A 27,408-nucleotide genomic window follows, 5' to 3' on the forward strand; every position below is an offset into this window, starting at 1 on the left:
GACAAATCACTGGTGGAGCTGGGGAGGGAGCTGGGTTGCAGGAATGGGGAGAAGAGCTCAGGTTCTATTTTCAGGGTGGCTGAGAAGGGACTGCAGTTACCTGAGAAGGACATTAGCCTCCTTTGTCGATGGGCAGCTTCTTATGGTGTTTCCTTCCCAATTAGCATTTGTCTTCTCAGACATTAAAAACCCAAATGCAAACAGGGTAAATTGGAAGATGAGGAAGAAGGCAAAGAGGAGCAGGAAGAGGAAATTGAGAAAAAGAAGAGATTCTTTAAAATTTTTTTTTAATGTTTATTTATTTTTGAGACAGAGAGAGACAGAGCATGAATGGGGGAGGGGCAGAGAGAGAGGGAGACACAGAATCGGAAGCAGGCTCCAGGCTCTGAGCCATCAGCCCAGAGCCTGACGTGGGGCTCGAACTCACGAACCTGAGATCGTGACCTGAGCTGAAGTTGGACGCTCAACCGACTGAGCCACCCAGGTGCCCCCCCCCTTTTTTTTTTTTTAATTTTTTTAATGTTTATTTATTTTTGAGACAGAGAGAGACAGAGCATGAATGGGGGAGGGGCAGAGAGAGAGGGAGACACAGAATCCGAAGCAGTAGAAAAAGAAGAGATTCTTTAAAAAAAAAAAAGGAAGCTAGAAAGTCACAAGAATATAACTACCACATTGCCATCAAGGCAAGGAAAAAAAATGTAAAGGAAAAGGAATGGGGGATTAGTTAGAAATCCACTTAAAATCTTTGTAAGAAAAGATACATGAAATAAAATGGATAACATTTAAAATAAAAGATAAAAGGCTCAGCTAACAAGATAAAAGGATACAAACATGAAAGCAGAAGAGGTAAAATGTTAAGATAAAAGGCTCAGGGGTGAAAAGCTGAAAATACAAAAGCAGGTGGGGTTGGTGATTACATTCAGGAATTCAGGATTGAAACCACTAGGCTGAAAATACGAAAACTAAGATTTCAGAAGTCCTTTATAGTTGAGTGCTTCAGGGGAATGATAGGTTTCTTGGTGGCTCCCACAAATTTTCTGGTGGCTTCTGTAAGAGCTGTCTCCTGGAACCTCCCACTGTCCAGCAGCAATTGTGGCAGGGGTTGGTTTCCTGCTTGTGGGTTTCTTTCTTACCTGTGCTTCTAAAGATTCTGCAACCAATTCCAATGTGGGGGGGGGGGGGGGGGGGAGGAGGAGGGGTTCCCCACACACCCAAGCACAGAGCTTCCGGACCCCAGCTGGGTGTCCTACTATTCAACTCAGTTCTGACCTTACCTACTCGGACACAGCATCAGATCCCACAGATTAAGCGGCTCAGCCCTGCCATACCCCGCTCTGTGCACACTCAACACTTCAATTTTTTAAATGTTTATTTATTTTTTGAGACAGAAATAGAACATGAGTTGGGGTAGGGGCAGAGCGAGAGGGAGACACAGAATCCGAAGCAGGCTCCAGGCTCTGAGCCCTCAGCACAGAGCTGACTCAACGCTCGAACCCACCAACCGAGAGATCATGACCTGAGCCGAAGTCGGAGCTTAACCGACTGAACCACCCAGATACCCCTCACCCTCAACACTTCAGGTGCCAATCTCAAATCCAGGTTGTTACCTGTGCTCCAGACCAACCAGCTGTAGATCGGAGTTTCTAACAATCCCCTCCTTCGGCTCAATTAATTTGCTACAGTGGTTCACAGACCTCAGAGAAACATTTTACTCACTAGATTACTGGTTTATTATAAAAAGAGAACTCCGGAGGAGTCAGATGGAAGAGTTACATTGGGCAAAGTGTGGGGAAAGGGCACAGAGCTTCCGTGTCCTCTCCTGATGCCCCACTATCCCCATATCTCTATATTCACCATAGAGAACCTCTCTGCACCGGCTCCTTGTGGGTTTTTATGAGGGCTTCATTACATATGCATGATTGATTAAGTCACTGGCCATTGGCTGTGGATTCAACCTGCAGCCCATCCTCTCTACCTGGAGGTAAGTGGGGTGGGACCGAAAGTTCCAACCCTCTAATCTCCTGCTTGGCTCTTCTGCCAACTAGCCCCATCTTAAGGTGAGGCCCCCAAATCCCCTCATTTACATAACATTAGCCACCTTTATCGCTCTCAGCACTTAGGAAATTCCAATAGTTTTAGGAGCTCTGAGTCAGAAATGGGGATGAATATCAGATATATAGTTCTTATTATAAGTCACAGCACCACAACCTCCATCGTTGTCATTTGGTTTGAATTGAAGAACCCAAAGTGCCCTTGCAGGCTCTTCATAGCTCACAGCTTTCAGAGCACACGCAGGCTCCTCACGTTATCCTGCCAGACCCAGCAGGGTCTGCACGGGGCCTACGTCTTCTGGCCTGAAAGTTGAACCACACAGAGCAGCCTGATCGGCGTGCACCAGGCCCTCACGCCTATTTGCTGCTATACGTTCCAATCCCTTCACCTGGAATGCCATCCCTCCCTTCTGTAGCCTGGCTATGTTTTACCTGTCTTATAAAACAGCTCGACTCATTTCTCCTGAGAAGCCTTTTCTGAATCTCCCCACCGTGTGTCTTCTCACCCCCAGTTTGGTTTGGTTTTCAATTACACTGCAGAATAATTGTTGATTTCCTTGTCTGCTTTCCCAGGAGATCAAAGGTCGGAGACACTGACTGCTAATGGAAGAACTGTTACTTGAAAAGCACTATCCGTCCATTTTCTCATCAGATCCTCAACAACTCTACAAGGTAGGCCCTGATAGCCACATTTTACAGATTAAGAAACCAAAACTTAGTTATTTATTTCTTTGGCATAGCTTCATTGACCTACTTTGTGCCGGTTTAAAGGGGTTAAATAACTCACCCAAGGTCACTCATTTACAAAGTTGCAAAGCCTTTTATTGAACTCAGGCTCATCAACTTCCAAGCCTGTGTTCTCACTACTGTGCTTTCTTCTTCTCAGCATAGATGAGGTGCTCAACGAATGTTTGTCAAAAAAACGAATGAACGAATGATTGTAAGCTCCTCAGGCAACATGCAAATGAGAGTAAAGGCTTTGGGGGTCCATCCCCACCTTGTCTGATTCACCTCCTCTAACAATTGGCTATGATACCACTCTTTGGAGGCACTTTGTCTGCATGTTTTGATACATAATGCTTTAAAATGAAGTGCTGCTGGGCATGTGTGTTAGAACGATATCAAAGGTAAACACATAGGTTGCAATGAAGCTTTCCTGGGAATCTTCCTTTGAGAAGGCAAACAAGACATAGGCTCTAGACTTCTCAAGTCTTTGAGATTTCTAGGGTTCATTTTTATGGTGTGGGAGTGGAATGTATGGTTTAAGCAAACACAATTAAATCTAAATTACCCGTGGCCAAGCGGCTACTTGCTGTCTTTCAGTGTGGGGAAAAGGAGGGCTTTTTAGGGCTAGAACATATCTGTTAAAAAGCTATGAAATCGCTTTGTTCCTTTTCCTTTTCGTAAATGTGCATCTGAAACCCGCCAAATTCTTGAGGAGGCTGCCATTTTATTTGTTTATTTTTTGATTTGTTAGTGTCATAGAGCATGAAATCATATTTAAAAGGCATCTTTCTTGAGAAAGATGCCCAGGATTTGTATTCTCAGAGTCCAAATCCAGAAACCAAATATAGCTTTTGCCTCTTTGGGGCATCTCTGTGCTCTTTAAAATATGCTGGTGTTTTTTTTTTTTTCTGCTAAAGATTCTTCAGACACAGAGTGCAGGCAATTTGTTGTGACTCATCGTGAGTTGATTTATGTGGCGATTGTTTTAAACATAGTGTATCCCTTGGTACACAGTGTATGTGCCAGTGTGTTGTCTCCATATGGTTGGTGTGAGCCATTTGAATAAAGTACCAGATGGAAATCATCGTTCAGGCTATTCCTTTCCCATCACCTAAATGCAAACAGTAAAATGGGAAGTCATTTTCCATAGCTTCCAAAATACTACTACTAATAATAATAATAGTCTTAAAAATTCTGACAGATATCTTCAGATGGTATGGTATATAATGACCGTAACTGGTATAATGGGACTCTTACAGATGGCAGCCGAGTCAGATCAAACTCTTCATTAGTCCTTCTGAAAACTGTCATATACTTTCTCTTCTTTATGGTTCAAAACACAAAAGGCCCTTTGTGCCTTTAGAAACTTAGCTGCAATTTCAACTAAAAAGAGAAGCACATTAGCTGCTATTATGCATGAGCCATATCATCAGCATAAAAATGAATTTGTAATATTTTGCCACATGTGATGTATTATTGCTGGGCTATGTAAACAATACCGGGTCTGAAATCGAGCCTTGGGGACTCCCTTTACAACTGACAAATTGAGAAACAAGGCCATCAACTCTCACACATTGCATCCGGTGAGTAAATAACTCAGCCAAGATCCATTTCCAGCCCAGTCTGAGATAATCTCTGTCCTGTAATAATAAATCATAGTCAAGGGCGTCGGACGCCCCAGGCAGATCTATAAACCTGTAAACACTGCTATGCTACACAACTGATCTCTTGCAAAAACTCAAGCCAAACCATTCATGGGTTCAATCTTAGCATTGGTCATAATTACATTCACAGCTCCTGTCTGCCCCTTCAGACACAGCAGGGTTGCTCTTTAGAAATAGATCAAGGTAGTAGCCTTCTCTCTGTTGATTCTTTGGTTTTCCCCTCTACGCTTGTGAGTTCAGTGAGAGCTGGTATCTGCTTGGAGAATCAGGTCATGCAGACCCTGGACAAGCTCTATTTATTCCAGAGGAAGGAAGCAGAGGAAGATTGTATGGTGAAGTTGGATTGCTGAGGCAAATGATTCTCTGTCACAGGACCTGGAACAAAGGTTTGGGCCAGAAATGGCCTAGGGAATGGTGGGTCTGCTCACTTCTGTCCCCTAATTGCTTTTCTTCCCTTTGCTTTCATGGCATATGTATGTGATTTCATAGGTTTAACCATCTGTTTAGTGCCTACATTGGGCACAACAGGACTGTTAATACTGGGTCGTATAGGGTCAAAGCTGATCCATAAAACTTAATGTTTGGCATTTCTCAGTCTGTGTTTAGTTTCTTAACATACCCTTAAATTCACAAGAGTTTATGTATTGTTCCTTTCATACCTTTACTTATCAGCTGAATCTAATACACTCATGAGCTGAAGAGCCAAAGAGAATTTGGAGTTCTAGGGGAGGTGCCCAACTGCTTTTGTCATTAATACAGGAATTAGCATTTGTTAGACACATACAAAATTCCAGGCACTGTGCTGCTGGGCTTAAAATGTTCTCTCACTTAATCCTTACAGTATTCCTGTTGGTGGATGACACAATCCTTGTTTAAGAGAGAAAAAAGCCAGGACCCAGAGAGGCAAAGTAACTTGCCCAAGCACACACAGCTCGCTGAGTGACCGAGTGGGGATTTGACACCAGTTTAATGTGACGGTGGGCCCATGATCCTCGGCCGTACTGCTTCCCAAGAGCGCTATCTTAAGTTTACGTGACCTCTTCATCTTCAGGCTGGGTAGGCAAGTAGAATTTCTGCTAACTTCAGTCAGTTAGTAGTAAGTGTCTGGAATGCTGCTTTGAGAGAGATCCTCGTTGGGATCTGTGGTCGATTAACAGTGTCTGCTGTGTGTGCTTGGGGGAGAACGAGCATCCCCTGGCCTTCTCCTCAGGTTGCCAGGACCTGGCACAGCCCACCTCCTGGCAGAATTGTGCCTGTGTGAAATTTGTATTGGGTGGTAATGTGTATCAACAAGTAGCCTGATGCTTAGAAGTTGGTAGCAATGTATGGTTCACAACCGGTTGGGAAGAAACTTCGGCAAAAAGAACACTTTGCCCTCACCACTCTGGACAAACTATCAAGTTGTAGTCAATCAGCACTTCAGGGGCTCATTCTGGGAGGAAGAACACACCTGAAGTTACCCTGGAAATACCTAGGGTATCACACCCCAGAAGCATTCTATTTAGAGAACCACTACTTTCCTTTTTAAAAAAGGTTTATGTATTTTGAGGGGGGGGAGGGAGAGAGAGAGAGAAAGAATGAATCCCAAGTAGGCTCTGTGCTCTCAGCATCCCAACATGGGGCTCAAACACATGAGCTGTGGGATCATGACCTGAGCTGACATCAAGAGTCAGACACTTAACTGTCTGAGCCACCCCGGAACCCCTACTGTATTTTCTTTTTATACTCATGCTAGCTCTCTACCCCACTTCTTCAACCCTCTTCAGAACCAACTCACCACCCAATGGTCCAGTGAACAGACATCTGTACCAGGTACCCTTTTAAAATAATTTTTTTTCCCTTATAGATAATGATTCGGTCTAGCAAACAAAATTAAATTAGTAATAAAATTTATTTTTGGATTTTTTATTAATCAAAGACTGTTTATCAGAGCTTCTGCTCAGAATACAACTACTACCAGTTGAGTAGAACTTTAGATAGTTTGCCTACACAGTCTTACCAAGGATCAACATGCAGCTTCCACCGGACTTTTTGAAGTGTTGGAAATTGTTCATTGGTACTCATTACTGCCTCTGAAGACTTCTGAGAGGGGACATCTTTAAACTCAGTTTGAGAACCAAATCATTAATTCCTGGGTGCCTCCCTGCAAGTAGTTAATACCTGCTTCTCTTTCTTGGCCAAGTTTGGTTGTAAATTCTAGCTCCTTGCGTAGGATTAAACTCTGTATTTCAGATGCGTATGTGCATATGAATAATATCTTTAATTCTTTTTTTTTTAATGTTCATTTATTTTTGACAGTGGGGGAGGGGCAAAGAGAGAGGGAGACACAGAATCCGAAGCAGACTCCAGGCTCCGATCTGTCAGCACAGAGCCTGACACGGGGCTCAAATCCACAAGCTGTGAGATCATGACCTGAGCCAAAGTTGGACGCTCAACAGACTGAGCTGCCCAGGCGCCCCTAACATCTTTAATTCTAAGCTCTTAGGACTCACCGGGAAAATTAGGACACATTTAGTTTACATTAAATCACCAAAGGACTTGACTGATGAGTTGCTAACAGTGAAAGAGACTAGAACCCAGGATATTAGGGATCATTCACAATTTTAACAATTAGACCACACTTCCTCCAAGATATAATTTTTAAGACCTTTAAACAAAAATAAACAGGCTTTCTGGCTGCAAGATTTCATCATTTATTTCATTCTCAGTTAGCCTGGAACCCAGCCGTCCAGATGTGTCTGGGAGAGGAAAAGATGGTAAGACCAAATGTTGCTCAAAACCTCGGAGACAAGTTTAGTTCCAGCATGAGCTGTAGTTTTGCTAGATTGGGAATCAATACAGGCCACGTTCCTCACTTCCTCTACATTACTTCTCACTGCTTCGTGAGTGCTGTGACTCAAGAGCCAATGGTGCCAATGAGTTAGACATGGACATTTGTGAATCCAGTTACAAAGCTTGCTTATTATTTGGTTTCTTTCACTGACAGGGGGACTAAGCTTAAAAGAGGTGAAAGTTTTATGGCAAAAGTGATTCCCAGCCAGTCTTTGCTAAGATTAGAAGCTAATCCTAATTAGAGTCACTTCATCATATCCACCAACTCCATCCTTGACGAAGCATCTTCCTTAATGAATTGTCCCAGATGGTTTCAGGTGGACTCATACTGGAGCACCTGGGAGACGTGATTTTGTTTTATTTTCTCTGAAAATAAAGGAGCTACAAGGGACTAAAGTGTGAACTTTATCAAGAAAATTAGAGAAGACCTCCAAAACTTATAATTTGCCATTTGATCAGGGCCATGGGATTACCAATCTAATAAGAATCTTTCTTATTAGGGATTCTTGCAGGAAACCACTGAGAAGAGTCCAGGGCAAGAAATTTTAGAGCCTGGTTCATTGTATTCTCAGTGTCTAGATTTTAGAGAATTCAGGAGGACAGCAAAGTACAACTATGTCTGAAAAACCACCCAAGAAGTGCAGAGATTGTTGATGGCTCAGTCCATGCAGACCCAGAATAAATAATGGGCAGATTTCAGAGCCATTACATTTATGATCAACTGGGATTCTGAAAATGAAGAGTGTGTGAATCAGTGACATCTGGTAACCTTCAAAAAGGAAAGGAGGACCTCAGCTTCCCAGAATGGTGCCAAATATGGCCAAGATGTAGATAGGTGTCTGCCAGCTGCCATTCAGGCATTATCATGGAGGCATTATCCAGGCTGAGAGCCCCATCCTGGTGCAGAAATTAGGAACTCCAAACTAGAGCTTTGTGACTTTCTTTCCCAGGCCTGGAGATAAAGATGTTTGGAGGAAACCATAAATCCGTGACCCTGGCTTCAGCCCAGCACCTCTCACCTCCCTAAATCAGGTCTCAGAGCAACTCGAACATAGTGCAGAGGAAGATAATTCTTCTGATTGTGGAAAATATTAGCCAAGGAAATAGATGACAAAGATTGGCTGTAAAATCTCTCTAAGAATTAAGAAAATAATTATTTAGACCAGTTCTCTGTCTGCCTAATAATATATAAGCATAATTATCCCTATAAGCCTCAGTTTCTTATTCTATAAAATGGGGACTATAATAATATCTACCTCAAGTGGTGACTGTGTAGATAAAATGAATAGTGTGTGTAATGCCACATTACTGTAAGTGATCCCCTGGTGACCTTATGGGAAGAGGTCTTTTCTTCCTGTCTTTGAAGTGAGACATTCTAGCTAGTCATTATTGAGTTCAAGAAGACTCTCTTGTTCTGTCACTCTGCACGTGCACACACACACACACACACACACACACACACACGCATGCACGTATACCTAGGGGTGTTAAAGAAAGTGTTTCTTTAAAGCTGTATTGTGCTTAATCTTTTAGGGCTTGGCAGAAAGCTATAGCATCCCTGCTTGGACAGTTCTGAGGTTCAGAATGATCTTGAAAAGACTGAATGGTAGAGAATGAAATACTGAACCAGTTCTCCTTGTACTGCAATGTATCATTTCTTGTGCTCATTGTTAAAAGACAATGTTCTCAGTTTTATCATGCATGCTTGCCCTGAGCCTGGTCAAATGTGATGACGTTACAAGGATCATAGTTCTTAAGGTTATGGTAACTTTTAAGCACTGTGCTAAGTGTTGCACACACATGAGCTCATATACGTTTTTGTAAAGATTCTAAGGTGGCTACTATTTGTCTCCTCATTTGAATAAGGGAATTGAGCTTCAGAGAGCTAAGTCATTTGGCCAAGCTTGCAGAACCAAGATGCATAGACCTAGGATTTGAACTCAGGTCTGTGAGAATCAGACCCCAAAGCTCTTAACCACTACCTTTTCTTCACTGCTTCTCATGTGGCCATGCTGATATGATTGGAGCAGCAGCTCTCTGATACTGACTTGTCTCCAAGCTTCAGAAGGGGGACTTGAGGAAATGGGCTGTCATATGACCTGTCAAAAGAGTTGCCTGTTCCTGTCCTTTTCCTGAAGAGAGGTGTTTTGTTGTACCAAGCTCAGCAGGGTGAAGACCCTTCTCTTTGACCTTGGCTTGCCTTCTTTCTATTTCATGACTCTAGCTGTCCCTTACTTTGTAATTTAAGAGATACCATCTAAAGTTCCTAACCTATCCCTCTGTCTCTTAGTAGTCAAATCAAAGGAGCCGAGATCAGATTTTCACTGTGAATTGAAAATTTGTTGAACATCTTATGTATAATAATTCTGCAATCTTGCTTACTCCATCCCTGTGATGTAGGCATTCTAATCACCATTCTTCAAGTGAGGAATCCAAGCTCAGACAGGTTACTAGATACATCTGAGGTCGGATATCCAGTTGGTAGACAAACTAGCATATAGATCTTAATTCTAATTGAATACAATGCTCTTGCTTTTTGCTTATGCTGCATCTGAACACTCTAAGGCAGTGGTCCTCAACTAGTGGCAATTTGGCCCTGCAAGGGACATTTGGCAATGTCTGGAGACATTTTTGGTTGTCACAACTGGAGGCAGCTATAGTTAACTACTGGGTAGAAACCAGAGATGCTGCTAAGCATCCTACAATGCACAGGACAGCTTTCATGATGAAGAATTATCAGACTCAAATGTTAATAGTGTCAAGATTGAGAGACCCTGACCTGAGGCTATACAGGAGAAATTGTGTGATGTAGCTGGAGAAAGAACAAGTTTATAAACACTAGACCATCCATGGAGAGCTCATCTCAACTTTTCAGGGGAGGTCTAATTACCTCTATTCACACACAGGGAAACTGAGGTTCAGAAAAGTTAAGCAACTTGCCTGAGATTACACAGTTAGCAGTTATTGGAGTTGGAATTCAAATGAAGGCCTTCTGATCAAATCCAGGGTTTTTCTCCTTTATCATAATTATACTTCCCTGGATTCTTACTTTTCTCCTTAAACTTAGACTTTTAAGTCTACCTAAACATTATTTGGCTGGGTCAGTGGTTCTCGGACTATAACATGCCACAGATTCACATGGGGGCTTGTGAAAACACAGATTGTGCAGCCCCACCACAGAGTTTCTGATTCAGTAGGGCCCTCATAGGACCTGAGAATTTGTATTTCCAACAAGCTCCTGGGTGATGCTGCTGCTACTGGTCTGGGGCCACGCTCCGAAAGCCACTGTTAGGTCTGAAGTATGTTTTCCTTTCTTCTTCCCTTTGGAGTCTTCTCCTGCCTCCTCCTCACCTCTCGTTCCCCCAACTTTCCAAGGACACGGGAGTGCTGAATGTGTAGCCTGCTCCCACAGACAAGCTGAGGCTGACAGGTCAGTGAAATATTAGTGGAGCATGTGAAGCCTACAGCTTTACCCACGCTCACTGCAGAGCTCAGCGAGATTACATGTGTTACTGGTCCAAGTGTTCCTTACAGTCTCCTGGGAGTGAATTAAAATCCTTTGCTGGTGACATAGGCGGGTAAACTGGTTCTGGGTCAAGTCTAATCTGGGTCAGAGAGCACAAGCTGATCTGTCATCTGAAACACTGAAATGTCTTCCTGGTGTCTCCTGGGGAACCATGGCTGCCCTCTTTGTACAGAGGCAAGGGGGTGGAGGTGCAGGTGGAGACCTATCCCCTGTCCATTTGTCTGGCAGCTGCTCTCCTCACAGGGTGGCTGTTGCAGACAGCAGTAGGTGGTCTGCTTAAGAGGCTGGGAAGCCAGGCTTCCCACAGCCCTGGGGACTCCCCCAATTTATTACCCCTGAATGCTTGGAACATCTGAGGTGCCAGAGGTCCAGGAATTTGTGATGAAGGTATAATCAAGACATATGCTGTGCTCAAACTAGCACTAAGTAGGCCAAGGAGTGGAGATAGAAACTAGTATTTATTGAGCCTGGTTGTGTGCCAGGCATCGTGCTTGATGCTTTACAACAATCTCACTTAATCCTCATAACAGTTTTACACATTAGGTGTTCTTGCTTGCATGAAGAAACCAGGGCTTTGAGAAGCCAACTGGCTTACTCATGTCCATAAGCCTTGTAAGTGGAATCGGGATTTGAACCCAGGGTAATCTGACTTCAACAGCCATTATCTTTCCATTTAATGAAAGAGAGAGAAAGAAGGGGGGGGGAGGGAGAGAGGGAGAGAAGGGAGAGAGGATGCTTGAAAATTTGAGGTTCAGAGGAGGCGAGGATGCCTTATGTGTGATGACCTACTTGGCACTTCTTAGGTCACTTTTGACTTTAGCCAACTTTTGTCGAGTAATTTTGGAAAAGAACTCCTTTTGCTTAGTGCATAGAAATTTAGAATGAGGGGGAAATAGTGCGTTAGTATATACCGTGAGGGGTTTGTTTCCATAGTTAGGTAAGTGACATGTGGAATGAAGATTTGCCTCCGAGCTTTGCAGGAGGCACAGTAAATTCCAATAATTTTAATGGAGTTTTAGAAGAGGGATAATATAAAATATTAGAGGGATAATATAAAATATTAGACTTGGTCAGGGTAGAAATGCAATTTGTTCTCCTCTAAACCAAAGTTTACCGTCTTATCTTAGAAATAGACAGAATTCCACTTGGTTTTTTTCTTTCTTATGGACAGGAAAAATAAATCAACTTGCTCCCTATAGTTTCCCTGACTTACGAGAATAAATTCAAAATAGACCTTTGTAATTTTATCCTAGCCCAGAAAAAGACAAAAGAAACATGAGCCCAAGAAATCGCCAACCCACTCTCTGTGGTCCCCAATGCCTGGGTCTTAAATTCAAGTAGGGAAGGCACTTGAATCAGTACGACATTTTTGACATTCACTCATCTGGAGCAAATTGTGACATCCATGGGGTGGGAGGAATCAAACATTTAAACCAGTGCTGTGGATAATTGGCCTTGAGCCTCCTAATCCTATAATATGCTCAGTGGTGTCGGCAACAGGCCTGACTTCCAGCACTGGCCAATTGAAATGAGACCCAAGTCACAACATAAGTAATCATACCTTTCATTACTTAATGCCCTTCACAATCTTGCAAAGCATTTTCAGTCACATTATCTCGTATAATCCTCTGAACAACTCTATGAAGGAGATATTTTCATCTTCAATTTATGGATAGGGACACCAAGTCTTAAAAAGATCACACAGTAGGGGGCAAAGTCTCAACTCAAATCCAAATTCTTAAGTCTTATCTGAGTGCTTGTTCACTCTTTCTACCTGCCTCTTTGTTTTGTAAGTTTGACTTCATTCTTTTAATTTAGAGATTCGATGTAGTTTAAAATAGCTTTTCTCTGATATAAAATAAATCTGTGTTCTCATTGAAAATATAGAAAAAAATCAATGAAGGAATTCTATTCAACTTAACACAACTACTGTCAACATTCTGGTGTATTTTTTTTCTATGCATATTGAATTAGTATCTCTTTATTTGCATTAAATTCAACTTGTAAATACATCTTTCAAGAGCCTCTAGTACCATTTCTAGAACCTTAAAGTTGCTCTGAAAAGATCTGGAATGGCTCGAGGGATGGAAGAATGACTGCATGCATTCAGACATGTGTGGGACGCATAAGAATGAAAAGAAGTTACCCCTGCACTTGAAATGTTTGCCATGTAAATATGACAAGACTGGACGTTTGCTCATGCAGCAAGTTTTTGGAACTAACAAAAACATAAGGAAGCACCTAAGCCCAAAGTTAATAATGTGCTCTGAGTGTTATATGTAAGTGTTGAGAATGGGATTGAGCAGCATGAATCAGGACAAGTCCAGGGGAGAGTCCCCGAGGGACATAGTCTTTAGTTAAATCTTGAGAGAAATAATATTTGTGGTTGGCAGAAAGGTGTGTGGCCGTCCAGTCTTTTCTAAAATGATGGCCCACAGAAGAGTAACTGTCCCACTATTACCTGAAAATAGGAATTCCTTGTATTCTGACAATTGTCCTTTGGTGTTCGTGCTCCTTTAGTGAGAGCATAGTACATTTGTGGGCCAAGGAAACCTATTGTTTTAATCTATTTATTAAAAATGTAACTGTGGCCTGTGTTTCTAAAGAGTGCCTCTTTCTAATCACTTGGGGAAATAAGAAAAGAAGTGGAAATAGCTGCTTTACTATTTAAACTTTGGGAAAAAGAAATAGCACAAGCTGAATAATTTACAGATTAAATATCTGAGTGTTAAGGAAGAGGTCAGCTTTGTTGCTTTTAGAAGGATGATTTACGGGTCTATTTAGCTTTTAAAGTCCTGCTGTGACATTTTGGGAACATGCTTTTCCATTGATAAGTAATACTGTCGTGTGATAGATGAGGGAACAATAGCAGGAGTTTGGCCAAATAGCTGTTCTTAATGTTTGTTTAACAGATAAAGAAGTCAGGTGACATTTTCTATCTGTATGTTGTGCAATACTGCAAAACACTGCTCCAAGATTTAGGATAGAAAATGAGAAATTCCCAGGGCAACTCTGGGTTGGCAGTTTAAAAAGGCCACCCGACATCAGTTGGATTCCTTAAATATCTTTTCCTATGGTCTTCATGATTCAGTGGAAAGTGCACAGACTTTGAAGTCAGATCTTTATTCAAATCCCAGCTCTACCACTCCTTATATGTGAAAGCCTTTGGAGATGTTACTTAACCTCCATTAGCCACTTCCTTACCTTCTAAATGGGGTTAATAATAAAGCTATGTCACAGGGTTGTTGAAAGAATGAAAGCAGTTACGTGTGTAGAATGGCTTACATAAAACTTGATGTCTAGTGGAGACTTAATACATCCATTCATTCGGCAAACATTTGGCACTATGCTAGAGGCTGTGGAGTAGAAGAATGATTAAGATGAATAGATTCTGCCATCACAGAGCTAACATTTTAGTAGGAAAACAGAAAATAAAAGTAAACAGATAAATATATATATAATCACTACAAATGTGGGCAAATGTTATTAAGACCCCAAGGGCTGAGACTGAGAATATTTGGAGTAAGTATGAAACTACTTCACATAGGGTAGGAGAGGAAATGCCTTTTGAGCATGTAACTTTAAGCAGAGAGCTAAAGCATGAAAAAGAGCCAGCCACAAAAAGAGTGGGGTATAAAGCATTTTGAGCAGAAGGAATAGCATGTGCAGTAGCCCTGAGGCAGGGAATACCCGGAGTGTTTCAGGAACTGAACAAGACCAATGGCTGTGGGGCACCTGGGTGGCTCAGTCGGTTAAGCATCTGATTCTCGATTTCAGCTCAGGTCATGATCTCATGGTTCATGAATTTGAGCCATGCATTAGGCTCTGTGCTGACAGCATGGAGCCTGCTTGGGATTCTCTCTCTCCCTCTCTAGAGTGGAGAGATGCCCCTTCCCTGCTCATGTTTCTAAATTAATTAATTAATTAATTAATTAATAACTTAGAGAGAGAGAGAGAGAGAGAGAGAGAGAGAGAGAGATCAATGGTTGTGGCCTGCAGAGCAAAGAGGTGAACTGCTAGGGAGGAATGAGGCAGGAGAGGTCAGCAAAGATGGGTCACACATGACCTTGGGAGACAGGTTGGATTTCATTCTAAGTACATTTTTATCATCAGTTTTGTTCTCTTCCTGTTGTAATTTCCACCATTATTTAGCACCAAGGACCTGCCAGCTGTCATCCAATTTTGCAGGAATTCCAAAGACTTCATGTGCTCCACAGATTTTGGGAATAAGTACCAGGGTGGTGAGAAAGCATATCCTGCTACTAGTCCAGCATTTGTCACTAACTCATGAAGTGTCAATACAGTGGGCATAGAGTTCCTCCTGTCTTGCCCCATCATTGTATAGATGGGAAGGAATGTCTGCGCCAAGTATGACTTTAAGCTAACTGGGAGAAAGAGATGTAAATGCTAATTTATGGACAGTTTTTTGTTTTCTAGGGAGGGCACTGGTATTTTCTTGTTTAGTTACTTTAGTCTTCACGGGTACCAGTAAGGTAGTCACTTTAGTCAGATTTCCCATATGAGAAAACTGAATAAAATAGGCTAAGAAAGTGCCCCTATGGTATAAGTACTTTGGAGAATAATTTGATTTTATTCTGTTAAATTGAACTTTCACATACCCTTACTGCCCCAATTTCAACTTTTTGGTATATTCCCAAAGGAAATTCCTACACATGAGCACCAGGAGACACATATAAGAATGTTCAAAGAAATATTGTTCTTAGTAGCAAAGAACTGGAAATAATCCAAATGCCCGTCCTCAGGGAAATGAATGAATAACTTATGGTATAATCATACAATGGAATATCACATAGCAGTGAAATGGAGTGACCTACAGCCACCTACAACAACATGGATTTCATTCAGTATAATATTAAATGAAAACAAGTCCCAAATGACTTCTTGGAACATTATACTCTTCTTATAAAGTTCAAAAACAAGCAAAATCAAACAATACGTTATTCAGGCATTCATATGTATGTGATCAAACTTTAAAGCAAAGGGATGATAATCATAAAATTCTGGATCCTGGTTACCTCTGGGTGGGAAGGCCAGATATAGGATAATAGGCACACAGATAAATAAAGAAAATATATTCTATGTTCATAAATAGAGTAGTGGGCTCATGAGTATTCATGGCATTGTAACTGACTGACTGAATGAGTAAATGAATGAGTAAAATAAAAGTTCGCCTTACATAAACCAAAGGTGACAATGTGTTTGAACTAATATAATGAATAATTCCACTCCATTATTGCAATCCATTAAAAGACAAAAACAAAAAAAGTGACTTTTATGGGTTTGCCATTATGCTGGGATGCATTAAAAACAAATATAACAAATATTTGACATTTAGTAGAACTCTGAACTTCTCACTTGGGATAGTTTCACTGTGTGTCTACAACCACGACTGCCCATATACTCCCAACAATATCACAGTATTTTTGGATATATATTGTTTATTGCATAGATTTGGGGTCTTTAACCATTTCTGATCAAGTTGTAATCAGTAAAAAATTGGGGAGGGGGCGACCACTCCTGATATCTGTGAATTTATTGATAAATGATACACGTCCTCTGTTATTAATAGCTATGTATTTTTGCTCTTTCAAAGGTAAAATGAAATATAAAAATAAGTTTGAATAATTAATTTCTTCCCTTACTCCAATGTAGTGTCCTGTGCATCCCACTGTGGGGAGATTAGCAGATCACTAAACCATATTAACAATCACCTTACTTTTGTATTTCAAAGTCTCTCCCATGTCCCCCACCATAAATTTCTTTGTTTGAGGTTCATGCTATTCCTGAGAGGCCCAAGGGGCAGACAGTGTTATTCCCATGGCACCACCGGGCAGAGTGAGGCCCAGATAATCTCACAGCATTGCTGTGGCCCCTCCCTAAGGGCCCCTGAACCCTTAGGGGCCTAAGGCTCATCCTACTGTATTTGGGAGGTTCTAGTCAAATACCAACAACATTTTGTGATTCTTAAAATTGGACCAGCTTGGCTTCCAATGCCAGCTCCAGTGCTTGGTTGCTCTATGTGCTTGAATGGGTTACTCAATCTCTCTGAATCTCAGCTTTTTCATCTGTAAAATGGAGAGAATTCTATCTGCCTCACTTGGCGGTTTTAAGAAATAAAATAAGATCAGGGCACCTGGGTGGCTCAGTCGGTTGAGCACCCGACTGTGGCTCAGGTCACGATCTCATGGTCCGTGTCTTCGAGCCCCGCGTTGGGCTCTGTGCTGATAGCTCAGAGCCTGGAGCCTGTTTTGGATTCTGTCTCTCTCTGCCCTCCTCCACTCACATTCTGTCTCTCTCTCTCTCTCAAAAATAAACATTAAAGAGGAAATAAAATGAGATCAAATAGAGTAAAGCCTAACGTAGAAGACAAGGCAGTCAATAAATGTTAGTCTTCTTTTCCTTCTTATTCCTGTTTTCCTAGTCCATTATGTTGGCATGTGTGATAAAACAATTTTGGGAAGGCAGGGGAAGAAGCAGGAATTGTAAACAGCATATGTAATGTAGTTTTATGTATTTAATTTTAAGTGAAGAAAGTCCCATGAACAGTATTAATCTTGTGTCTAAATCTGCCTCATATTTAGATAGGACTTTGGCCCCTAGGTGGGCAGTGCTATCACAATGGAAGCAAAACAGGCCGAGGCCACTATAGAGCAATACAGTCCACACAGACCTTGTGTCTCTTCTACTTTTTTGGTACCAAACGAGATGCCGCATTGAAATGTTTCAAGTGTCCCCATTATTTAGCTAATGTCTAGCTCTTTAACTTATAATAGTTTTTCTTCCTCATCTCTATCTGAAGGAGAGGAAAAGACTTTTTGTATCTTAAACAACTATACTGGAATGGAAAGAACCCAATAGCCTGGGCACCAGAGAGTCATACAATTCATATGTGGCCTTGTCTGTGAATAAAATTCCTATAAACATAAGATATAATAACACATCTTTACAGAGCTGACCTACGGAATGCCTGCACGTGTTTCTAATTTATGTGGGATTGTTCTCTCAGGAGATTCCATTCTCCCTTAAAAAACACACATGTACAAACACAAAACTTGATTTAAATGAAACAGACACCTTAAGAATCTTAACAAGTAGGGTTGACCTTTGAACATAATTCTACAAAACTGTATTGTGCTCCTCAAGTATTGCCAGGAGGCCTCGGACAGATCAATGCATTACAACCCCCTTCCTGAACTTCCACGGGCAAAGACAGTAGATCCAGAGGGAAACAGATTCCATGAAACCCACACACAAGTGCGACTTGGCCAAAATCAGATGGCCCTGTTTTTCCCACTGTGCCGGGCTATAATGAGAGCCCTTCTCACTAGCCTTTTCATCATGTGCTACCTCTCAGCTGATAGTAACAAAGCCTCTTAGTATAGAAACCATGGGAAGTCACCTTTCTGTGTTCACAGAACACATATGTGTCATAACACATGCATATGCAGCGACATATTTAGACACGGGGAGCTGTCCATGCGTGCATGCTGTTGATCAAGAGTCTAGGTTTATTGCAATGCCACAGATGGGTTTTAGGGAATGAGATAGTAGAACAAAATACGCTAAATCTACTCTGAGGGCGATTTACTGTTTTGCTGAAGACATGTTGATATCTTAAAAAGGGTTGGGTCATCTTTTGAACTTCATTCCTCATGGTTTTGCCAAGGGTTCCACAGTGCTGCTTACGAAGGCCACTTGTCCAGAATAGGCAGATCCATAGAGACAGAAGTGGATTAGCTGTTGTCAGGGGCTGGGGGGAGCAGGGAGTGTGGAGTGGCTACTTAATAGGTATGGGGTTTCTTTGGGGGTAATGAAAATGTTCTGGAATTAGAGAGTGGTGATGGTGGCACAACATTGTGAATTTACTAAAAGCCCTTGAATTGTATACTTTAAGATGGTTAAAATGGCAAATTTTATGTTAAGTAGATTTTACCTCAATTAAAAAAAAAAAGAGAGAGAGAGAGGGACCATGAACTAAGAGAGTTAAGCCAGGGAACAAATGTCAAATCTCCCAACTGCAAGGGAACTGAGGACCGATGCATCCTGGAGGTGGCTAAGAGGTGCTCCCAGGGCCTGGGGCAGGGCTAGGGAAGAGGATGATTTGATTCCAGCACCAGAAAGAGGCAGGTGAGGAATCTTGGGGTCAGGACTGATGGGAACACGTTGAAGCAGCGTGCACACAGGGGTGTCCAGAAGGTACCCACTCACCTTTTCCTGGCTCACCTGCCCCAGTTTGGTTGTTTTATCTGACACTAGATTATGTTCTGGAGACTAACAGCAGGGAATGCTCCCTAAAATGCCTCGGTCTGATGTCCCAAAGTGCAGCCTCTGCTTTTCTTTGCCTGGGATAGAATCCAGCCTCAAAGGGCCCTAGTTCTGATGCCATGTGGTATCACCCTAGCCTCTGTGCAACAGCCCTGGGGTCGCTCCAGGTAGCCTGGGTCAGCAGGGAAGTGCAGGATGCCAACTCTCCCGGTTTCTGTGGCTAGAACTTTACCCACACATGTTGACATAATGTGTGTTTCTCCCTGACAAGCAAATCCAGTGTCATTTCTGAGTTCAGTTCAAGAGGAACCCAATTTATTTCTAAGGTAAATGAAATTATGCTTTTTATTTGGGTAATGAGACAGTTGAGGCTGAGTGATGAATTTTTTTTATCAGCTCTCTTACAAAACATTAATGTCCACCCTGAATTTGGAAGTGTCATGTAAAAAGTTTTTTTATTTTGCTCGTATAGCAGGACTGAAACGGTCTCCTCTGGCATAAAGTCTTTTGTCTTGAAAAATACCAGTAATGAATGCTATGAATTTCTGTGTTGGAAAATTTGAATCACCCTGGGATCCACATGAGTTCCTTGATGAAAATGTGAAATTAATTTTGTACTAAATAAAACTTGAAAATGGTTTCAATTACAGGGGGAAAAAACGTGAAATGAAGACAGTAATTCCACTGTATCGTATTCTCGTTTCATTATTCTGAATTTTTTAAAAAGTCATCATTTCTAGATACTATACTGTTTCATAAAGACATGGAGATTGTGAACTTTGGAGGTTGTGGTGATGCTTAGTACAAACCCTAACAAAATGTACGGAGGGCATAACAAATATGTACGGGCAGAAACAAATATATATGGAGCATCCTTTATATGCCAAGCTGTGGGCTAGGAAATATCACGTATGTTTTCTCATTTAATACACATGACCATCTGAGATAAATATTGTTATCTCTGTTTGTTTCAGATGGAAAATGAAGGTTCAAAGAGGCCATATAAGATGACAAAAGTGACAGAGGTTGTAACTGGCAGAGTGGGGATTCAAGCTCAGGTGTTGCCCTCCTATTCTCAAGCCTGCTTTTCTTTGCAACCCCTAACCCATCAGTGAGGAAATCCAGACAGCAGCCTCCCCAGCCCCGCGCAGAAGGCCTTTCTCCAGACCTTCCCCCCATCAGCCTGCGCACACTCACTGACACCTTACATTTGCCTGAGTTTCTAATCGCAGTCGTCATCCCTGTACTCACAGAACTGACCCTTCTGACAGAGTCCCCCTGAAATGTCAGGAACTATGGTCTGGGGACAAAAGTGAACACAGCATAGCTCCACTCTCCAGGAGCTTCATCATTTGAGTGATGAACTCTGCAGTGTTTAACCTCAATGTCTTCACCTTATAGTGGGGTTCCTGATCCTTGGCCCTAAGGGCTCTTGCATGGGTTAAAGTGGTGCCACGTGTCTTGCACTGGGCCTGGCTTGAAAGAAGAAATCAAAATATATCACTTCTCTTACTACTACCTCCAGCTTTTGGCAAGAGGCAGAACAGAAACTTCCTTAGAAATGTTAAAAGGCAAGATGGAATTGGAGGTCAGGCAGCATTTGGAGGTTTTCTTCTATTTGTTGCTACCAAAGCTTGGTGTACTCATAAAATCTGAATGTAGTATAGCTTCCAACCATCGGAGAAATTTAAAGACAGCTTTGTGGTGGAATTTTATGGTTTGCAGGATGAGGTCTGAGTGGACATGGCTTCTTCGCCATGCTTTGAATATGATGCCACTTGGGGTCTAGGTCTCTCCTAGTCTGTCAAAGTGGGTCCAAATCAGAGCAGGAAAGGGGAAACATTTTCCTTACTCTAACGTTCAACTCCATTGTTGGTCAAAGGAAACCCTTTCTAAGGAGCCAGTTTTTTTGGAATGAACTGGAAGCTGCCCTGTTCAAGGCAGAACAAAGATCACCATTGCAAGCGGTGAAGGGCCCCTCTCAGAGGCCCGACAAGTGAGTAAAAGACAAACAAGCCGAAGGAAGAAAGAGTGAATGCTGGTGTGTGTGAAGATGAAGAGCTGCTCACACAGGTTGGCCACGGCCCAGTGCAGGACTTTCCCTACGCCAACCACTCACCTACTCTGAGTTTCCTGAACTATGCAGCGCGTGTCCACTCTGTCCTCTCCTGTCCCCACTAAGGCAAGGAGAAGGAAGGACAAAAGAAATTGAATTTCTAGGGTGTGTTGGGCATTGCAGTCGAGAACTTTCTTGTGACCTTATTTCCTTGGTCCCCAGAGCTGCTCTAGGAAATACCAGGGATTACTCTTCCATTTGGCTGGTATGGTAAGGAGACTGAGTTTCTGGTGGATAAGGTTCTTTTGTCTTTTAGGTGTGTCTGCTTATATATGTTTATAGACTATGGAGGGCAAGTTGTCCACTTTGAGACATGGGCAGATATTGGAGGAAAGCAAAGTAAAACCTTAGAACATATAAAAGAAATCTAATTTGGCATTGTGGGTGAGGGAATACCTACTATTTATGCTAACTACCACTCCCCAAAGAATGTGTCCCTTAATTCAGTCCTTAATTCTCAGTCACTGCTTGTGGGTCATGTAATATAGTCATCTGCCGACACAGCAGGATCATTACTTTGCAACCTAGAAAATGTTAGGGAGCTGTAGTAATAATCCAAGTCCATTTAGTTTGGCAAATCAACAAGCTTTTCAAGCCCACTGAAAACAAATCCGGACAAAATGCAAGGGACTTGAAAATGATCGTTATGATTTGGGAATGGAGGGAGAGGTTTAAGTAGACTCTTTTCATACCAAGTCTCCAGTGTCTTAGATGCAAGTTGCCTTTAGTTTCCTTATCTCAATTTTTTTTTAATGTTTATTTACGTTTGAGACAGAGAGAGAGACAAAGCATGAGTGGAGTAGGGTCAGAGAAAGAGAGAGAGGGAGACACAGAATCTGAAGCAGGCTCCAGGTTCTCAGCTGTCAGCACAGAGCCCAACGTGGGGCTTGAACTCGTGAACTGCAAAATCATGATCTGAGCTGAAGTCGGATGTTTAACTGACTGAGCCACCCAGGCACCCCTAGCTTCCTTATCTTAAAGACAATCTGAAATATTTTCCTGCCACTCTGGGCTTACTGGCAAAATGGTTTTCAGACTGTGTTCCTTGGAACCCCCGGGTTCCTTGAAGGATCCCCATGGATCCTGTCCTTGGAGAAAGACTATGGTTAATCTGAAGGGTCTCCCAGCTGTCTCCCCATCACATACATCCTCCCTCCCCTCACCCTACCTACACTTTAATCAGAACAACTCTGCTTTTATTGGTTCTGTGTATTGCCCTTCCCCCTTTAGTTTAGAAAGCTACATTGCAACTAATAACAATTTTAAGATCAAGGCTTTAGGAATGGTAGCTCTTGGAATCTAAGACAAAAAGCCCTCCTCTGGGGAGATTTACCTTAAGGTTATGGCTTGGAGAATATCACCTGAGGGGGTATGGTCCAGAATTTAGGGAAGCACGTTCACTTTCCAAAATCATGTCAGCTCTCAGAACTGAAAAAGAACAAAACCACTGTGAATACAGAACATATCAGAGAAAGAACAAAATGTGGCAACACCACCAGTGAGATCAGACTCCCTTTAGCCCACAGACTTACTGATTGGAGTTTTCTGATGAGGCAGACAGACTCATGGAAGGCTGCCAGGAAATTCTGGACATCAAATTGCTTTTGCTAAGCCAGCCCAGCGGTATAGTAAAGAGCTAAGGAGTCCCAGGAGAGGGGTGGGAAAGGATTGGTCTCCGTTTCTCTACCCCTGATGTGGGCCTTTTTCGATTAGGAAGTGGAGTGTGAAGGAAGTTATCAGGGGTGAAATCAACTCAGCAAGAAACCTTTTTAGACCAAAGCCCAAGGAAAACTAATAAAACCAGTTGGGCCGCTTCATGCTTATCATATGTTGTGCATGTAGGTCAGCTCGCTTTACAGCAAAGACAGACACCCCCAAAACAAAACACTCAGTTCTACAAAAGGATTTCCAAGCCCCTAAAGGATGGCCTGGTTCTTTCAAGGGGGCATTTGCTACGTGAAACTCTAGTACAAGCAAATATCTGACACACTATTTCTAAATTAATGATCGAAATGAAATGTTGCCTCGTTTATGAACTGGGGATTATGTTCGGCTGAGAGAAACAAAGCCCCCCAAAGCAGAGCCTTAAACAAATTACTGGTTCTATTTTTCTTAGACAATGAGCAGTCTGGAGGCACACAGCTGCTGATCTTGGAACCGTGGCGCAAAGGATGTTAGCGTCCAGGTTCTTGGTGATCTCTTGGCTTTCTTCCCTGCAGAGTAATGGTTATTCCCCATTCTCCTCAGGCATCTCTTTCATGTTCTAGGCAGGATGAAGGGGGTAGACAAAGAGAGAAACCGCAGAAGATGGCTCCATCTGTGTTCCTCCTCCTTCTGCTCCCGTCCCCACATCTTAAGAGGCTCTCTGGAAACGTCATCCGACGTCAGCTTACCTAAGTTGACTAGAACTATGCCATATGCCATTCCATCTGAAGAGGAGGTGTGGAAGTATAGTCTTCCGTCTGGGCATCTTGTTCCCAACAAAATCGGGCCTTCTTTCTAAGTTAGGAGGGGAGAGGGCACACCATTCCGACAGTGGCAGTGTCTACCAGACCTATGAGAAGATTCCCTCCTCTTAACTCCTTGGATGCATCCATAACTCCCCCCTGTCCTGCTCTACTCAACATTTTCTAGAAGTTTGTTCTCACTGTGGTTTTTCTTTTTCTTTTTGTAACGGGCCCTGATGTTCTTCATGACCTCAGGTTCCTCACTGGAATATCGCACTGTGCGATATCACATCATTCTCTGGCTAATGAGGGTTACAAGTGTGGCTCAAGCTGAGTCACATCTCTGTACATGGAGAATGTTGAATTCAATCCATTGCAGATGAAGCAATTAGTGCCAGGCTTGGGAAAGCCTACCGGTGACTACAGGGCTTCCTTTCGGGTTTTGCTATCATGAGGTCAAAAGGGCACTGATGTCAAATCCAGTTTGTTCCAGTGTAACCACTGTCCATGGATGCAGCTGTGAAATGTTTCAAACTTAAACTCTGATTGTATTTTTGTCCCCTCGTTAGGAGTAGGTGACCTCAAATCCTACTTTGCCAAACAAAGATGAGGTCGTTTGGCTTAAGTCCTTTGTGCTTTAGAAATTGCTGGGATTTTTTACCCTTCTCTTTGTTTTACTTTGATTCTGAGGAATCCAGTCATTTCTTGTTCCAATGCTGGCCCTTCCCTCCCTTCCCCCCCCCCCCCCCCCCGCTGCAGCTCTTGGCCCCATCCCTCTCACCTCCTCCAGTGCCTTGTTTTACCATCTAGCCCTTTTTCCCTTGCGTTTTCAGTCTACCTCATCTCAGCTAGTATCCTCTCATTTGTACAGATGATCCGATCCTGCTACTCTGGTCTAGATAGAGCTTCACTCTGTTCCACTACTCCCTAAACTTTTGCTCTTTGTCCCCCGCCCTTTTCCAGCCAGCAGGCTGCATCTCTCCAGGGGATGTGCCATATCCTAATCACTTGTTGGATGGCCCTCTCTGCCCAGTGCTCTCTCTCTCTCTCTCTCTGTCTCTGTCTCTCTCTCTCTCTCTCTCTGAATTCCATTACCCACTTTCTCCTCTTCACGCTTGTGAGTGGTAAATGCTCAGGAAAAGGAAAAACAAGGAAGACTAAAGATTAACAACCATTTGCTCTGGATTGGGAAATTATTGATTTTTTTAAGGAATCTCTTTCTTTATTCTTGTATATACTTTCTACTTTTTTATACCAAGTATATTACTTTTAATCAGAAAACTAGCTTAAAGTTGAATAACTATCTACTTAGAAAAGCAAGTGTATCAAAGCAAGAGAGAGAATAGAATTCAAAAGAAGTGGGGTCAAACCTGATTCTTTCCTAATTCACCAAATATTGCTGACTTGGTTCTCTCATCCATAAAATCCATAAAATGGCAGCTGTAATGCTTACTCTCCATACCCTCCAGGGCTTTTGCAAGTAGTGTAGCTTAGAATGATTCTTCTTAAATTATTTGTGGTAAGGACAAGTTTGTTTCTTTTTTTAAGAAATGAATGTATTAAAGTGCATGGTTATTTAGATTTCCTTGGTTTTTACCTAATGTCCTTTATCTGTTCTAGTATCCCATCCAGGATACTACATTATATTTAATCAGCTTGACTCTTTAGCTCCTCTTGGCTATGGTAGTTTTTCAGACTTGCCTTTTTTTGATGACTTTGACAGTTTTAAGGAGTAGTGGTCAAGCATTTTGTAGAATGTCCCATTATTGGAATTTGTCTGGTATTTTTTCTTAAGACCGGGGTTATGAGCTATCAGGAGGAAGACCACAGAGGCCATCCTCACCACATAACATCAAAGGTACAAACTATCAATGTGGTTTATGACTATTGATGCTGACCTTGATCATCTGGCTGGAGTATTCATTTCTTTCTGAGTTCCATTCCGTTTATATGTGGTCCTATTGTATGTAACTCAGACACAGTTGGTGCCACACGCAACTCATCAGGCAAGTGCAACCAGTGGGGCGCCTTGTCACATGCTTGGGTGTCACATCCATGTCCAATTGCCAGAACTATTCTGATGCTTACTCTCAACTTTGCCTGCTTATCTCATCACAGGCTAGTAACAGTCTGGAGATGGGCCTGGGTCCATGGCAACACTTTGAGTAGTTCTGTGCTAACACATACAGCACCGGGGGTTTTAATAAATCATTTGAAACCAAACTGAGCATGATTCAGAAACAAAAGGTGAATTTGAGTTGAAATCTTGAAGTCATGGCAGTGAGAAAGTGAGGGGATCTTGGGGGAGAACATTTTTGGTCCTCTGATTCTACATATGTGGAGTGTGAGCCTTAGGGGAAATGGGAGCTTGGCTTCACATGGGAATGTGGTGGCAAGCCAATGCTAAACCAGGTCTCCTGTCCCTAACCAGGGCTCTTGCCACCATCTGACTCTGGTCAGAATCATTGAATGTCCTCCCACGAGGAAGAGCAGGGAAGAAAACAGAGGTAGAATGGGGAGGGGGCTTAGATCTACAGCAAAGCTAAATTCCTCCCTGAATTTCTGACCTTCTACTACCTTGTGAAAACTTCAACCAGCAGCTGAGAAAACCAAAATGTTTAAGGACAGGCAGAGGTGCTCACTTGGATATAATTGGTATCCTGATAATTGGAGGTAATTTATGCTTTCAAGATAAATAAGTTAGTCTCCCTTTGGCACTGTTCCATCTGTCCTGTCTCAGTGCAGGTCACAGAGAAAGAAATGCAGGGCTGAGGATGGAAAACAAATTAGTAAGTGGCGGAGTTCCCCCCTTCCCTCCCCTGTCCACTTTTACTTCCCTTACAAAAAAAGAAAAAGGAAAAGAAAAAAAAAAACCAACAACGATGGAACGGAGATGTGGGTGAAGGGCTAGGGAAACAAGAAATCAGGGACATAGGAGAGGTTTACTCATTTGACTCCTTTTTCTGTGGAAATGTATTTAGGATTAAATTAGACATGACATTTAGTAGACTCCCAATGGAAAAATATTTTCTTATACCTGAAGGGGCTCTGGGAAAATGGAACAGCCTGGCAACCAGGCTTGCCTGCCCAGGGTATGGCGGGAAGATTAGGTCCCATGCAGTACAGTGTAATAATAGGCTGCACAGCATCTGTAGTGTGGTGGACGAGGGGACTCTGGGGCCACCTAGTTGTTAGCCATCCCTCATTTGCTTTTCTCTGATTTTTGAAGTTTTATATTTAGAAGGGAAAGGGGGTATAAGAAATGGATATTATCAGACTGGGGATCATTCCTGCTTCACGGATTTCCATGACCACCCATTGCCTATGTGATGAAGTTCCCACTCCACACTTTGGCACTGGCCAACCCCCACTATGTCCCTTTTCACCTCCACCCACCCTCTGCACTTGTTCTTTCTTCATTCTGGAAAGCCCTCCCTCCTCACCAGTTGTTGAAATCCCCTTCAGTCTTGAAGCTCCAGTTCAAACATTACATCCTCTGAGAAGCCTAATCCAACTCCTTAGACTCAATCAATAGTTCCAGCCCCACCCCCTGTTGCCTATTGAAAATATCTACAGCTCAGCACTTACAACATCATTTTCAACAATCATTTATATGCAAAACATCTACAGAGTGCTAATGTGTGTCAGGCACAGTGTTAAGGGCTTTACATAATTTTCTTATTTAATCCCACCAGGATCTATCAAGTAGGATCCAGGATTACCTTCCTTTTGCTGATGGGGAGTAAAGCCTCTAAGAGGC

The sequence above is a fragment of the Panthera leo genome, chromosome A2, assembly GCF_018350215.1.
Source record: "Panthera leo isolate Ple1 chromosome A2, P.leo_Ple1_pat1.1, whole genome shotgun sequence".
In the NCBI taxonomy this organism is placed as follows: Eukaryota; Metazoa; Chordata; class Mammalia; order Carnivora; family Felidae; genus Panthera; species Panthera leo.